Genomic DNA, 15754 nt, shown 5'->3' with positions numbered 1-15754 from the left:
TTTAGATTTTATTTATTCATGAGAGACTCGGAGACGTAGACAGAGAGGTAGGCAGGAGAAGTAGGCTCCCTGCTGGAAGCCTGATGCAAGACTCAATCCCAGGACTCTGGGATCATGACCTGAGCCAAAGGCAGATGCTCAACCACTGAGCCACCCAGGCGTCCCTTGGAAAGAGGGATTTTAAAAATTAGAAATGTTTGCTGTATATTTTCCAAAAAAAAAGAAAAAAAGAAAAACGCATCCAGTGATAACCAGTTGAATGTGGTCCAGTGCCTTCTAGTTTACCTCAGCTGCCAGTAAAAGTTGGGGCTGAAATCCAACGATTTTTTTTCCCTGAAAGAATTCTTTTACCTTTCCGTGTATGCGACTTGGAGTCTCTCGAACTTTATTTGTAAGTGTTTTTGTTTCCGACTTTACATGTTCCTTTTTTATTATGAACCACCCCAAAGAGTTTTGGCCACTTTAGGTTACATATAATGAGGTGGGGGTGGGTTGAGGCAAGGAGGATCTTAGCTCAAGTCTGAAATGCTGTCTCCCAAAGACACAGGTATATAGGGTCCAGGCTGTAGGACCTAGGGTGCACCCAGCAGGAAGCTACTTACCTGAGAGATGGGAGAGCCACCCGGGACAAGACCATCCTAGGGGAAGGGACCATGGAGAGTGGAAAAGATGGGGGTTGATCCTCCAAGTCCAGGTAGTCACTCAGGTCAACCTCCGATCCATCCACCAAAAAACTGAGTGGCCTGAGTCCTCAGAGAAGAGTCCACAACAGAAAAGGATGAGTGGAAATTGAAAGGGTAGGACAAGAGGGTGAGCTGGCAAAGGTTGCTGCTCCCTTCTCTGCTCCCAGCTCTGCAGTCACCACTGAGGCCAGAGTGAGGCTCAAGATGATGGGGTCTCCAGGATGAGGAGTGGGAGCACCCCAAGAGAAAGAAGGCTGTTTCCCAGGGTGTGGGAGTGCTTTTAGGGTATGCCCTTTTCTCCTTTGCACACTGCCCAGGGCAGATCACTGATCTCTCTGTCTCCTGTGGGAGGTACAGCAGTACCTGGACGGTTGCTCATTGCAGGCGGCAGGTAAACATCAGGGTGAGCTCCAGCCTCCACGGGAGAAGCTTCTCTCCAACTGGAAGCTGTCCTCCTCTGCTTTCCCTGCCCTGTACTGCACTCCCAAATCTTCCCCTCCGGAGGCCCTACTCTCAAGCGTCACTTAGACAAGAATTCCTGTCTCGGGCTCTGCTTCTAGAGAATTTGACCTAAGCCCATGTGCTGAAGGCCAATCCCTGAACAAAGCAACAGGAATGAGTCTGAATATATTAGTAATTGTAACTAGGTTAAATCCAATAATAAAAAAAATACACAGAGATTCCGGATTGGCTCGAAAGTAAAAACGAAGAAAATGAATAAAAACCAAGGTATGGAGATATACATGATTAATGAACTCAAATTAGGTGTTTATAGCACAATGCATTTCACACAGACTATATACACATCACGTTTTGAGCTCACATAGAACCTATACAAAAACTGGCATCAATTTAGCCATAAAAGAAGCCTCAATAAATTCTAAGGAAATAAACCAGATAATGTTTTCTGATCATGTTGGGGAGATAAGAAATCAATAGCTAATTATTAGCTTAAAAAGTTATATCTGTTGGGTAACTAAAAAGTTGGCTCTTTAATTACTCTTGGGTCAGAGAGAAAAACATAAAGGATATTCTAAAATGCTTAACGTTAATAGCACAATGAAGGCATAGTGTATCAGGATGCCTGGGTGGCTCAATGGTTGAGTATGTGCCTTTGGCTCAGGTCGTGATCCCGGGGTCCTGAGATCGAGTCCCATATCAGGCTCCCCACAGGAAGCCTGCTTCTCCTCTGCCTATGTCTCTGCTCCTCACTCTGTGTCTCTCATGAATAAACAAACAAAACCTTAAAAAAATAAACTTAAAAAAAAAACATGGTATGTCAAATCTGCGTGACAGATCGAAGAAGGAACATATGGCTTTAAATACATTTGTCAAAAAAAAAAAAAAAATCCCTGAAAACAAATCAACTAGCCTTTGATATTTAAGCTTTTATACTTCTTAAGTGGCAAAAACCAAAATCTCAGAATGGCATGATGGGAAGAAATAATAAATACAGTATAGAAATTAATGAAACAGGGAACAGAAAAAAATAGATAAGGCCATGGAGTGGATGAATGACAAACTGAATCTGCAGAACAAGCAGAGTCTGACCGTGGATCCAATTGTCAAGGAAAAAAAAAAAATTGAAGGTAAAATTAAGGAGCTGATGAGTATCTGTGCCCCTATATTTTCAAAGCCCAAACCCAAAATGGAACCTCCAAAAGAGGAGCAAAAGAAACAGGCAGAGCAGAATGGACCAGTGGGTGGAAGAAGGAGACAGCCTAGGCCCTCAGGCTGCCAAGCAGGGTACAGACACAGCTGTGCCTTCAGATTCAGACAAGGAACTTCCTGAAATGGACATTGATTGATTAATTCCAACAATTGTTTATATTAAAACAGACTATTATAAAACTAAAAAAAAAATACTAGCAAAAGCTAGCATGCTAGCATTTTTGAAAAGGTTAGTAAGGAGAATCAAACATCTGGCAAAATTGATTTTTTTCATTGAAATTTTGGTCGAGAGAATTGTGGATTTACATGCTATCAGAAGAATTAATGTAGAAAGAGTCTTGTGTACTCTTTCCTCAGTTACCCCAAAGGTAACATTTTGCAAAACCAGAGTACAAAGCCCAACCAGGGTATTGACACAAATACAATATACTGATTTTATTTAGAATTTCTCTGTTGTACTCATACGCGTTGGTGTGTGTGCACATGTGTGTACTTAGTTCTATGCAGTTTTGTTATGTTTTGATTCATGTGTCTGCCACCCTAGTGAACACACTGAACAGTTCCTTCACCATAAGAATCTCTCATGAAAAATCATTTTTTAAAAAGGGAGTGAAGATATAAAAAAAAATAGGTACACAATGAAAGCAGATAAATACTTACAGATGCAGTAGAGAGTAATAAAAGTATATTGTGAACAACTGTGTACAAAAAACTCAGGAAACGTAGGCAAAATGGATAAATTGTCAGAAAAATATAAAAAGCCAAAAATGGGGTAAGAAAAATAGATGTATTGACTAGACATAACAATAAAGTAATAGATATGCTGATCAAATAACTTTTTATTTTAAGCCCTGGTATCAAACAATTTTAGAAATAAGTTCTTTTAAATTGTCAGATTAAAAGTTAATCCTTGCTTTACACCAATTGTTTGAGAAATCAGAGAAGGTTGTCTAACATATTTTGTTGAAGGAATATACCTCAACTGAACACTCAGAATAGTAAAAAAGGGAAGAGCTAGGAAAGTATTAGCCCACCAAATTCAACATTATAGCTAAAATAGATCATGGTAAACTGTATTTCAGAGCACAAAGATCATTTCAGCAAATCTAGTATTGTAATTCTTTTTTTTTTTTTTAAAGATTTTATTTATTTATTCATGAGGGACAGAGAGAGAAGCAGAAACATAGGCAAGTGCCGGACTCAATCTCAGGACCCTAGGATCATGCCCTGAGCCAAAAGCAGATGTTCAACCACTGAGCCACCCAAGCATCCCTAGTATTATAATTCACCATATTAATGTACTAAAAAGAAAAATTACATAGTTATGTCAATATATCCAGAGTATGGTTTCAATACAGTTCAACATATAATTGTAATTTTTTTAGCTGAGAAAAAAGGTAAGGTTACTTTTTAAAAGTACATATTATATATACTAAATATATATATATATATATATCATCTATATAATATAGTGTAAGATATTCCATTCAATACAATGAGAAAAAAATAAGATGTAGAAATTAAAAGAATAAACAGAAAAACTGTCTTTCTTTGTAAATGGTAATGATCAATGGGAAAGCTCTTAATATTCAGAAGTGTTCACAAAATTGCCAGATGCAAGAGTAGTTTACCTATGCCCATGAAAGGAGTCATCCCTGACTTCTGCCTATGGTCCTGTTGAAGTTACTGGAACAGGACTTACCATCCCACCATAAACAAGTAGAAAACAGGGTCAAATACACGAAGCAGCTGCTCTCAGGCATCCAACGGCAGGCTGCAGGACTCTGGTCTCTGAGAAAAGGCAAACAAATAAGGTAAACCCTATGATCCCTGTCCTTCTTGGAGGAAGGTTCTAGAATACTGTACCAACAAGAAGGCCTCAAGCAGTCCATGGCTGCCTCATTGAGCTAAGAAGAAAGCAGCTTCTTCTGAAAAGAAAGATCAGAGGCTTTAATGAGGCTGAGGAGATGGGAACCTGTGGGCAGAGAACCAGAGAGGGAGGAGGTTAGACTCAGAAAGAACATCAGGAGTTTCTGCGGAATACTCTAATGTGCTCGCTCAGAGTGAAACTCCCAGAAGCCAGGGAAAGGATCATCCTGAGGTTTCCACTATGAGGTAAACGATGTCCAGAGTTTACCCAGGCTTGGGAGACACTTGAGTTCTGACCAGCTAAGGGAGAGTCCTTCATGAACATCTGGGATTTTCAGCAGAGTCACTGGAAGAAGACTAAAGTAGCCCAGAGTAAAAATGACTATAAATCAACCCTTTAAAAAGCATAAAAACAAGACATTCTACAGTGTTCATAAAGGTAGTGGGGTACTAGTGCTGAAACAGAGAAACAGAATAAAGAAAACAACTTAGAAAGAGACCCATGATATATGATTTCAAAAAAAAAGGAGGATGCAGTGGAGGGAAAAAAAATGAATTATTTAGTATGTTCTGTTGGGGTAACTGGCTCACTGTATGAATAAAATTGTGGCTCTAATTCAAACCACATTCAAAGATGAAATCAGAAAAGGCCTCGATGTGAAAGAAAAATGCTACGTATTCCATAGAAGAATATGTAAAAGAATATCTTTTTGACATTAGGGCGGTAAGGATTTCTTCAATTAGACACCAGAAACATAAACCACATGGCAAAGATCAGTGAACTTGACTACATCAAAATGAAAAATATCTGTTCAAACATGGCCACTAGAACCACTGTTAACTGAGGGGTGGAAGGTTGGGAGGAGATAATGAACATTGTCTAAAACCAACAAAGGAATAGACTCTAGACTTCAAAATACTGCAAAGGAGCCAGAGGAAAACAGGAAACCCAACGGGAAGATGTGCACCATTCCTAGAAGAGAGAGCTAAATGGCCAAGACGTTTATGGAGAACTGTTTCACTTCATTAGCAATTAGAAAATAAGCAATTAAAAAGCAATGAGATGCTAATTGGTAACAATTCCAAGGATCAGAAAGAAAAGACAAAATGTTAGTGAAGATGTGGGGCACTGAACCATCCGGTGCAGTTTTCATGTCAGCAGTCAGCCCTGGGCCTCAGTCTCCAGAAGGACAGGGACCCCATGTCCTTGGTGAGCTCTGGGGTGCTAGCTGGGTGCCCGGGCAGGAGTGGCCTGGAGCCGTTTCAGATGACACAAGGTTGAGCTTGAGCTACCAGGGCTGCCCGACTGTGGGCCACCGGGAGAGACCGTGGTGGCATTCAGGCCTTGGCACTTGTCCAGATCCGAATGGAAAATTCAGGATTGGGGGAGGCCTAGAATGCAGTTTCTTTCCACTTAGGAATGCACAAGACAAGGTGGGAGAAACAGAGGCCGGTCATGGGGTGTTGGCACGCCAATCCACGCCTCTCGTCTCTTCTTCTTCCAGGGAGGGGGCAGATGTGGGGGAGATCCTCAGGCTTGGCTCCTCTGGTGCTTCCAACAGGTCCTGAGACCCTGTGTGGGGGCCTCTGTGCCTCAGAACCCTCATCCACGCTGTGGGAGGGGGCCCTGGCCCTCGCCTACCTCACGGGCCACGTTACATAAATAGGAAGGCCGCCTGTAATATCAAAATACAAGTGATGAGCTGGACCATTGGGGAGAGTTTGCTGGGCTTGCTTTGAGGTTTGACCTATTTATTTTTCTCCAGGAGTTTTTTTGGAAATTTTCTTTATTAAGGTTTTTTCCTTCCTTCTTCCTTTCTTGCCTCTGACTGACGTCAGCACAAAAGCCAGCGTGGGCAGAATTTGGGTGTTTAAGGACACTCCGGAACACTCCATTGTTGGCCTCTCCTCCTTCCCAGGCCCTGGTCTCTGCCAGACACTGAACCCCGAGGACAAAGGACAAGGCTTCTCATCCTCTGTCCCCCATAGGTCCCACTTCTGGTCCCTCTATTCAGCAGCGCAGGACTGGGGTCCCAATCAGAAGCCACAGGCCCCAAGGTTTGTCACGGGGCCACCCAGGTCCAAGGCTTAGTCACACTGCTCCCGTCTGTTACTCCAAAAAAGAACTTTTGGTCTGCAAAGTGTATCCCCCACATAACATTCAGGAAGGACAGACTTGATTATGGTTGAGACTGGCCACCAGCTTCACATCTCCTGAAATTTTCCCCACCTGGATGCCAAATGTCTCAGGATTTGCCATTAGAACTAAAAAACCAAATAAGGAAAACTCGAGTCCAGCCAGAAATATACCATTTGAAGCTTTACTAATTAGTCATTTATGCCTCAATGTGAATGAAATCCTTGGCTTTTCCTGAGGGTCAGGTATGAGAAAATTCTAGAACATTCCAGAGGCCTGTCTGTAATAGGGGAGGGGGCATAGGCGGGACAGGTGAAGGTGCCAAAGACAAACCCCACCCCCTCCTGACTGACCCTGGACTGGTCTGCCCAAAGACTGGCCAAGCCCCCTCCCATGAGGCCTGCCCCCTCCTTCCCCAAGATCCCCAAGATCCCCACCACCCAGGCTGGCCCTCCTGCCCCTGCCTCTCCCCTCCCTCCTTCTCTCGCTTTCTCTCTCTACAGATCTCCCCATTCCTTTTCCTTCTCTCTTTTCACCTTCTAATTGACTCTCATGTTCTCCTTTCCTTTCTCATTCTTTTGTCTTTCACTTTCTCTCACATTTTATCCCATTTATTGCCTTTTACCTTCTCTTTCAGGTTCTCTTTCACTTTCCCTCCTTCTCCTGAACTTCACTTTCACTTTGTCCAATTTACTTGTCACTGGAGTGCTCAGCCTGTCATCCTCCTCCCCTCCCCAAGTCTTTCTGCACATCCTTCAGTGGAGGTTTGGATTCTGTAAATGCTACACATCGATGAGCATACATTCTTTCCTTCTCTCTCTTCCCACTTCTTTTTCTTCCCCCCTCTCTGGCCCATGCCTCCCCTCCACTTTGCCTCTCTCCCTTCTCCCTGGACACCCTTCTCTCCCCCATCCCCTTCCTTCCAGCTGTGTGAACATCTCAATCGTACCATGTCGGCAGATCCTTGCTGGCCTGACATTTTATCCTAGGTGCGTCTGCTTTAACTATCCCACTTAAAAATTAAACCCATCTGCCCCAAACTGAAAACAGCCTCTCCCCCACCGGGGACAATAAATATTGATGACTTGAGGCATGATTGGCTTTATGATGTTTGATGACAACTGGTCTCAGTTACAGAATTTACATCATTTAATAAAAAAAATGAAAAGCCCTAGCAGGGATGTTGCGTGTCAACAGACATTATTAAATGTCAAAAGAAATACATTTTCTTCAAGAGCCTGAAATCTAAACAACGTGAGGGTGCTGGAGAGGGGCTGGGCGTGGGGAGTTTGGACAGCTCTTATAGGAATATTGTTTCTTTTTTTTTTTTTTTTTTTTTTTTGCATTCGCCCTGATTTGCTCTGGTTGAGTTTTCCTAGAGTCCTACTGTAGCCACCACCACAAAGCCTTTCTCGAGAAGTCCTCTTCCTTTTCATTATCTGAAAAGCTGAGCCCATTTGACACCTCTCTCCTTTCCCCACAGGACACCCCTGAGATGCTCCAGTGGGAGAAACTGGATGTACCAAAGGGCAGGATAGCTGGAAGCCGGAGATGAGGTGAGAACGCTTACTTGTGTCTCTTTATTTTTATTGCCAGTACGAACTCAGGACTGCCTGGCTCTGAAGTTGAAAGCAAATAAACCAAGATCTGCTATGTGAGCCTACTGTGCTTCCATTTATATCCTGATAAGTTAAATATAAATAGTGCTATTAAAAGGGGTGGCTGCCAACATTTCTATTTGGGGTACACTCAGTCATTAAACAAAAAATAGAAGGGTGGAAACAGTTACTGCTATTTTAAATGTATTTATGTGTTTTATGGAGCTGGGTTCTGACTACCTGAGATACTTCTGGAGGCTCATGTGGATATATTTAGAAGGATCATAAATGCTTGTGGTCTTCAGAGTGGTTTTGAGAATGAAGTCCCTCAAGGCGTTTGTAATTGAAAAGGTTAACATGGCTTCTTGGAATTCCTCACCGACCTTCCACCACCCCCTCCTCCCTCTCCCCCCCCCCACCCCCGCCCCAGTGGCTTAGGCTATGGGAGAATCAGACTCTCTTTTTCATCACAGCAGTTGTTGTGGTCTTTCAAAGAAGGTTCTGGAAAAGAATAGCAGGACTGCAATAAGGATGCAGGGATTTATGCTACCTGGTCCTGCGTTTGTAAAGCAGGGTTGTTATTAATAACTATCTGATGGGGTCATTGCGGACGTCTCAGAAATGTTATTTGTGGGCAATGTCTTGACAATGGAGAAGGGGCTAAGAGGTGTCTCTTCTGGAGACAAAGGGTGTGTCACCGGGAGATCTCTGAACCTTAGACACTTAACAGTTGGAGATTTGGGGCAAGTCATGTACTCTCTCGGGGCCTCAAATTTATCACCTGTGAAATGAAAATGCTAATACCTACGTTTTAGGCCTTTAGTGGAAATTAGATGCCAAGTGTTTAATAAACATGGAGTGCTGCCTTCTTTCATTCAGAAATATTTGAAACACTGACTGTGAGCCGGGGAAGCTGCTGGGAGCTGAGGATGGAGACAGAAGTTGTTAGAGGAGCAGATCTGAGTCCGAGGGTGCCACTCTGCAGCTCTGGCCTCAGAGCCTGGAGGCACTTGGAATCTGTGGAGGAATTCCAGAGAAGGTGGAGGAATGTGGGAGAAAGTTCCAAAGAAGGATGTGAAAAAGCAAGTGGGTCTAACTTGTCCAGGATATGGAGGGTGGGGAGTGGGGCACTCGGGAGTGGGGAAGCTGTCTTTTCTTGGCGGACAAGTCATCCGAGGCCATGGAAGCACAGCATGGTGCTGAATGGAAAGAATGATGCTGAACTTGGACGGAAGAGGCATATAGAGGCCGGAACGATGAGTCGCAAGTTCTTGGATGAGTAGAATGGCGAGCAAAATGCAAGGTTCATTAGGATATTTATAGATATTGCCATTGTGTTCACGTTGACAAGGTTTGCCCTGTATTTTCTTTGCATGGCTAAAGCCGGAATGAAGCTGGAATGCTCGGAGGGTCCCACATCCAGGTTCAGACAGGTCCTCTCAGACCCAGCCCATTACCTGACAATCTTAGTCACCTGTGTTGGGGGGTGGGCAGTTGGCAGGATTCTCTCAGGAATGACTTTCTTGTGATTTGTCCAGAAATTCCTTCCCTCAGCCAAACCAGAAAAACCACTGAATCTGAGGTATTTGGAGTGGGTGGATGGTGTTCTGGATCTTTTGAGGGCAAATGGCTGTCAAATGAAATGATCCCCTTAAAAGCTCATTTCGTCCTCAAAGTGTGTGTGTGTGTGTGTGTGTGTGTGTGTAGGGGAGGAGGTCCAGTAAGGCTCTCACTTTTTCCAAATGAACTTCCCCAACTTCATTAGGAGCAAGTGCAAACAGATGGGGAAGGCGGATTTCATAATAGCAATGGCCTCTTCACCACTGACCACCATGAGAAAAAAAAAAAAGCACTGCCCCCCCTCCCCTTCTGGAAGTTGTCCCTTTAAGTGAGGTAGGAAAGTTGGAGCTGTTTTCCTCCAAGGAATTTAAGAGAATCAACATGTTTTCCTTTCCTGGTTGCATCTGTGGTTGGATTGCTTAAAATATTTCACTTCTTAAAGTAACCTCAGTTTGTTACAGTGGATTTTTTTGGTTTTGGGGTTTGTTTGTTTTTTAACCCCCTTGTTTTTGTTTTGTTTTGTTTTGAGGTAGAGAAGACAGGCTCCAGGAGAAGAAAAAAGAAAGAGAGAAAGAAAGAAACTTCTCGTTGTCAGAATCAGAATGCATATCAGTTATGCTGGAGACAATGAAAACATCAAAAAGCACATACAAGCCATAAAAAATTCAGGTCCTCTGAAGCAATGTGGGACACGCTTGGTTGCGCTCCTCATTTGCATGTCAGTACCCACAATGCTCTGCTGGCTCCCAGATCTTTCTGAGCAGCCCCAGTGTCTGAGCTCTAGGGAACAAAGTGAAAGGTTCGCGTGTGCTCGTGGGTGAGACAGGTACTTTGGTATCGGCGGGAAAGGCAAGGCGGGTGTGGGGAGAGAGGCTCCCACCGTGGTGATTAGCAGCCAGCCCTTTAGGCTTACAGGAGCTGTATCTTGCCTTTTGTTTTCTTTGCCTTTTTGTTTTTGTTTTTGTTTTTGCCTTCCTCTTCTTCCCTTTGCCCAACAACGCAGAGCTGGTGAAGGCACGCTGTGCAGCCTTTAGAAGCCCTGACTGATGGGGTTGCTACAGCACTTGCCTGGAATTGGAGATTTGGGGTCAGCCTGTGTCTTCTGATGCTGGCCCGCATTCCAAGACGTGTTGGCCTCTTCAGCATTTGGGCTCCTGAGGACGGTCCCTGCTTGGTCAACGTGAAAACGTAGAGGTGTGACCTTGACCTGCTGCTGGGGACCCAAGGGGAACACGCTGACTTCACTCTTTCCTCCCAAGCACAACACTTTTCTCTGCAAACGTCACTCCCCTGGACCCCCGCAGAGCCATGGTCTGCACATTCCAAATCCCAGGGGGACAGATAGGAATACAGGGCCCAAATTAAAAGTCCTTGGAGGCAGGGACATACATTTGGCCCCTGACTTGGTGTCCCCAGCCTCCTGGGTGGTCTTGGGGGTGTTACTTGCTCCCTATCATTCCTCCTTTCCTTCCCAAGCCTGTCCTGTGCTGGGAGGATCTACAGAGCTTGGGTGGCTATCACATCTGCGATTTTAACATGGCCAGCCATTCTGGGACATGACAAAATATGTAAAAAATAAAAGTAAAGCTCGATCTTTGAGGCTCCTACCTGGAAGGTTTTTGTCTGGGCTTGTACTTTGATTTTTGAGCTTCACTTTTCTCAAAGCTGCAAAGGAGTTCTCAGGCTAGATTAATTTTGCGGTAGGGAGATGCGGGCGGAGGAGCGAATGTGGCTACATGCGGGCTCTCAACCCACCCCTGACAACCCCCAAGCATCAGAGGTAAGATAAAAGTTAGCCCCCACCTAGAATTCAGAAGCTGGATCCAGCAGACAGGTTGGTTTGCTTCAGCCTATACACAGTGCTGTAAAATGTGTTTCAGTGGTCGCCAACATTTGAAAATCAGGAGCTTTTGCAGCATTTCTTAAGACATCTGAAGATTGGACTACACTAGGCCTACATTTCTTCATAGTAACCTAGAAGCAGCAGCCCCCGGGGGTGGTGGAGGCTCCCCTCTCCTGCCGGGCCTGCCTTCTCTGGCCCACCCAAGTCTTCCAAGTCCACTCACTCCACCTACCTATAATCCTGTCTCGATTTTACAGGCTCAGCCTTGGCCAGACTCATGCTCTGAATCTCTGAGTTTCCCTACTTTGTTACCAGTCACATCTGCATAAGGATAACCCAGCTCCTGCCTAGCTCTGACAGCTTTTCCTAGTGGGCATACAAGGGAACCAGGACCAAGGGCCCTGACTTATAAACACCCCCAGCTTTTCACCTCAATCCCCAAACATGCTTGGGGGCTGCTTCAGCAAATGTGTTTTTCACCTGCTACAGCCCAAGGAGTCTGCTCCAGCCTCCTGGCTCTTCTTGGCACACACGTTTCCCTTCACTTCTGATGCCTCAAGTAGTCTGAGGTGAGGGGTGGGTTGCAAGGTTTGGATTTTTCAAAATTCTTTCCCAGGTTTGTTGTGTCTAATTTGGGCTGCAAATGGTTTTTGGTGTCAACGGCTAACCACTGTTTGGTCTGAACATTCAACTCTGTTGAATTTAGATGGCGGTGAAAGCCCAGTTTCTCCAAATACAGTCTAAATACATTCACACATTTATTCCCACATGTATCTTTATGTTTCTGCCTGTCTCACCACACCTCAGACATGTTCATGGACGGGAGTGTCCTGGGAAGAAAACGGGCAGGTAACTTGACCCTCTACTGTAAACTTCATAAAAAGAAAAATCATTTTTGACCCAAACAGATGGTGCATAATAAAGATGCATCCAAGCAAGGGTGTTCGCATGAGAGCTTGGACACGAGTTCTGTTGTTTTCCTACAACCTAAAAGACAAATAGTATCTCTAGAGAGAAGGAGAAATAGAAAGTTGAGAAATTTAAGAAAAAGGTCACTTTTGAAAATTATCTCCCTCTCCCCCCGCCAAAAAAAATCTGACTGGGATTCTTTATCAGCATCAGAGCCTTAAGTAGTTTAATGTTCACCAAGTTACAAAACAGTTAACACAACAGATGATGCCAGGTGTTGATAATACTGATGGTGACAGTTAACATTTATTGAGAGCTTACAACAGTCTCGGAACGGGGCTGAGGATTATTACACACTTACTCCTTTAATCCTTATAATAATGCTGTAAGGTCGATATATTATCCTCATTTTACAGCAAGGAAACTGACACTCTGCATGGTTAAGTAATTTGCCCAAAGTCCCAGAGGTCAGAAGGGATGGAGCAGGTATTCAGACTACGCTGCTCTCCAGCCTAATGTGGGCCTGGACAGCAAGACTGATGCTCCCCTCACCAGCTGGCCAGAGTAAGGATCTGGGAGATGGCCTGCCTCAGTCATGACCGGCGTGGGAGCAGACACTTGGGTGGGTCCAGGAAGGCTGGAGGGAGACAAATGGTGTATTTGGCCCATAATTCCTTTCCTAGAAATGACCCCCAGGGATGTACCATGGGAGGCCCATTGGCTCCTCTCTGATGAAATCCTCGATGTTCAGAGATTATCCCACTCTAGACAAATTGACAGAATGGGCCACAGCCTGGCGGATTTGATGGTTTCCTGACCCTGAATGCCTGGGACCTGATTGGAGGATGCAAGGTGTGCTCATTGCCTAAGGGTGCCTGGCTGCCTTGATGAGGTGAGGCCTGAAGCAAGGCCAGGATTGAGGCAGAGCCAGAATGGGAGAGCAAGTTCCATCTTCCTCTGCATCATACCTGAAGACAGTGATGAGGATGGAATGATGTTCTGAGCTCCAAGGTGCGTGGCTGGGAAAGAGACCAGGCATTGTCAGTGAACTCTGAATCCCAAGTGGGTAACCTTTATATGGTGGTTTTCAGACATGGGCAGATGCTTCAACAGGCTGGTCTGGGCTGAAATCTCAGCTTTCACATACCCCTGCCCAGAGACCTTCAGCACCTCAGGGGAAGCATCATGCGCCAAGGACTATGGGTAACAGTAGGAAGAACGAGGGATGTTCTCTGCCTTCTAGCAGCTTACATAATTTCTCTGTTGCAAAGCAGCTTGAACAGAGAGATTCCAAGCTCAGTAGAACAGAGTAACTCATGTTAATGGGGAAAGGAGAAAATGTGTCACAGGGTCGGAGACCATGCATACTCGTCCTTCCATTCCCTAGTGTGGACCAGAGAGTTAGACATTAAGCAAATGTCTGTTGAGGAATGACTGCTTCAGTCGATGATTGAATTTTTCTACGGCTCTTGGAAATATTTTTGGGAAAGGTAGAAAGTGAATGTGAGTTGTATCTGTCAAAACTAGGCTTGCTGCTAGTAACTGGCACCTGAGTTAGCAGTCATGATATAAATTAAAGGCTTATTTGTCTGTCATGTAACACAAAGCGTTGAGGTTGATAATCCCATGGCAGCCTCATAGTCATCAGGGACTCAGCCTCCTTCAATCCCTCTGTTCTTCCGTCTGTAGTTCATGAATTCCTCTCCTAAAATCATCTCATGGTAACAAAATGGCTGCTGCTGCTCTGTTGATCACATCCATGTTTCAGGTTGAAGAAGGAGGAAGGGGAGAAGGGCAACCTTCTCAGAAACGTCAGTTGACTTCCACTGACATTTCGGTGGGCACTTATAATTGCAAAGGAAACCAGGAAATATCTTCTTTTATCTGGGCACCTTGTCAACCTGAGTAAAATGTTGCTTCTGTTAGTAAAGAAGGAGAAGAGAAGAGCGGCTGGTGGCCAGATAACTGCAGACTCTGGCTTGGAAGATTCAGCCTCCTTTACGGAGAGGAGGAAGGAAAGGAATTCACCAAGGTAACCCCTGTCTCCCTCCTGTCCTGCGAGATGCACAGCTTTGAGACATTCTTTATTGCGGCCTGATGATGTGGCAAATACAATATGTGGGTGCCTGGGGCGCATAATTAGTTCCTTCACTATTCAAATCCTACTGTTAAGGGCCTGGTTAATTGCATTGACTTCTCCTTCATTATTTTCAGCTGTGTAAAGTGCCTCTAAGAATGCTCAGATTCTATTTCCTAATGAAGCTTCTGGTGAAAAATGGAATCTGACAGGTATGTGGATAGAAATGCCCTGCAGAGGCTGACAGAGCTGGACATGTTAGCCAGGCAGGTAGATGGACAGATAGGCAGATAAAGCCTTTAGTAAATACCAAGTATTACTTAATAGCAAACTTACTGCCTCTCACTGACTCCGAACAGGCTCTTACAGGATATTTAATGACTTCTGCTAAACAGAATATTTGAGTTTCTCACATTTTTCAGGGCTACAAAAATTAAAGCTACTGCGTAAGACAGGTGCCACATTTTCCACTCTTGTGTTTGTTCAGTTTTCTTAGCTTCCCCCCTCCCCACCGCCCCCAATGAAAACCAAATAGACACTCATGCTTTTTCCAAGATGGCAACCCAACAACCAACCATGTGTTCTCAGGTTAAGGCTTTCTCAACACAGAGAGCATAACAGGGCTGGATGTTTTCCAGTTTTCTTTAGCCCCGGGCTTGGGAAGCTGCATTGAGGTTTTTGAAGAGGGAGGCAAGAATGTGAAATGGAAGTCCTTGGAGTTCTGCCCATTGTTAGCCTTGGAGGATCGCTGAAGGGGTGGACTGCCTCCTGGTGAAACTGGCAGCTTCTGTGAGACGTGGTAGAAATGACCAGTCCTTGAAGGTGGTTGAGATTATTCAAAATCCCAAACCTCACCAGTGGTCCAATATCTGGAAAAAGACTCATCAATAGGAGAGAATAAATTCTTCATATCATGTATACTGGTAATTACTTACAAACATCTTCCTTTCCAGGAAGGAATAAGTCTTCCTTCTTCTCTATTAGCTTTTTTTTGCCAGAACATAAATAGTGTTCAATAAGTATTAGTTTAATGGCTATATAGATAATACCACCTAATTTATTTCAGGAACAATGTCTGTCTTGGCTTCTCCCATCCCCTTTGTTGCCAAATTCTTTTTAAAGGTCTTATTTATTTATTTATTTATTTATTTATTTATTTATTCATGAGAGACACACAGAGAGAAGCAGAGACATAGGCAGAGGGAGAAGCAGGCTTCTCGAAGGGAGCCTGATGTGGGACTCGATCCGTGGACCTGGGATCACACCCTGAGCCAAAGCCAGATTCTCAACCGTTCAGCCACCCAGGTGTCCCTGTTGCCAGATTTTTAACATGTTTTCTCCTGGACATTTTCTTTGTATGTTTTTAGTGATTGAGATTGTTATATTGTACATATACAACACCGTGTA

At 44.3% G+C, this 15754-nt stretch overlaps 1 long non-coding RNA gene across 1 annotated transcript; it reads left to right on the top strand.

The window, feature by feature from the left end:
* Positions 1-7192: 7192 nt before the first annotated feature.
* Positions 7193-11258, top strand: LOC144301092 (uncharacterized). The gene is made up of 4 exons (XR_013367826.1): positions 7193-7349; positions 7844-7916; positions 10052-10344; positions 10522-11258. It is a non-coding gene; the product is annotated as an uncharacterized LOC144301092 (long non-coding RNA).
* Positions 11259-15754: the final 4496 nt, after the last annotated feature.

The sequence above is a fragment of the Canis aureus genome, chromosome 29, assembly GCF_053574225.1.
Source record: "Canis aureus isolate CA01 chromosome 29, VMU_Caureus_v.1.0, whole genome shotgun sequence".
Lineage (NCBI taxonomy): Eukaryota > Metazoa > Chordata > Mammalia > Carnivora > Canidae > Canis > Canis aureus.
The sequence above is the reverse complement of the archived record's forward strand: the minus strand, read 5'-3'. Positions and strand labels throughout refer to the sequence as shown.